The sequence below is a fragment of the Aplysia californica genome, unplaced genomic scaffold (assembly GCF_000002075.1).
Source record: "Aplysia californica isolate F4 #8 unplaced genomic scaffold, AplCal3.0 scaffold00306, whole genome shotgun sequence".
Classification (NCBI taxonomy): domain Eukaryota; kingdom Metazoa; phylum Mollusca; class Gastropoda; order Aplysiida; family Aplysiidae; genus Aplysia; species Aplysia californica.
In genome coordinates, this window is record NW_004797576.1 from 308,837 (window position 1) to 310,134 (window position 1,298).

Sequence of the window (1,298 nt, forward strand, 5' to 3'; positions counted from 1 at the left end):
TATATATATATATTTACATACAGTACAGTATAACACGGATAGCTCGAAATCATCGGGACTGACCTCGGTATTTCAAGGGATATCTTACAAAGATAAAGTAGAAAAAGGAAAAAAAAACTGGGATCGCACGCAGACACAGTTCGACAGATGCGTGATTTCGGGTCTTCTGTGTTCGAACAATCCGTGTTATAGTGTTATATATCAATGCATGACAACAGACTGACATTTAACAGTACTATAATATAATAATAATATGTATACCATTACGTACAAACAAAAAGCAAAAAAACAACAACAACAAAAACGGAAATAATGAGAGAGAAAGAAAAAAAAAAGAGAGAGAAAGAAGGAAGGAAATAAAGGAGAAGAAAGAGAGAAAGAGAAAGAAACAAAAAGAGTTTTAAAAAAAAGAACAAAAAGGAAGGAAAGACAGAAAGAAAGAAAGGAGGAAATGTTAAAAAAAAAGAAAGCTCGCGAGAGAGAGAGAGAGATAGGAAAAAACAAACAAACAAAACTCCCCAGCAACCAGGAACGGAAACCCCAAAGAGTGACAGAAAGAACAAAAACAGGTGAGAAAACATAGTGGAATGGTATGGGTTTCACGCCCCTTTCAACACTATTAGGTTATTTAAAACGCGGGACCTCCGAGTTTAACGTCCATCTCCGAAAGGACCGAGCCAAACGGGAACTTCCTGTAGTAAAGTGTCTTTCCCAAGGACACAACGTCGGACCGAGCTGAGGCTCGAACCCTCGAACCCTCAATCTCACGATTACGACGAGCCCGGTAACCTAACCACTAGACCACCGACGCCACACACAGGAAAGACGAAGAAAATAGGAGTCACATGACTCAATAAAACGGCGGAACGAAAAACAGAAAAGAAAAGAGAAATAGAAGAATAAAAGACAGAAAGAAGAACAAGACCAAAAGAAGAAAGCGAGGAAGGGAAATATAAGACAGAAAATTACTGGCGCCGGGGTCAAGAAAAAGATGAACAGAGAGCAAAAACAAAAGACCAGTTGATCAAAAACAAAACATCAGTTGAGCAAAACGAAAAAAACTTGGTTGTGGGTGTTTGTACTAGGTCCCCACTTGGGGTATGTTGGTTGTGGGTTTGTACTAGGTCCCCACTTGGGGTATGTTGGTTGTGGGTGTGTTTGTACTAGGTCCCCACTTGGGGTATGGTGTCTGTGTGTAGTGTTCTTTCCAGCAGACTGTAGTAACGGTCAACGTTCATTGGGTGAGGGGAGAGAGAGAGAGAGAGAGAGAGAGAGAGAGAGAGAGAGAGAGGGAGAGA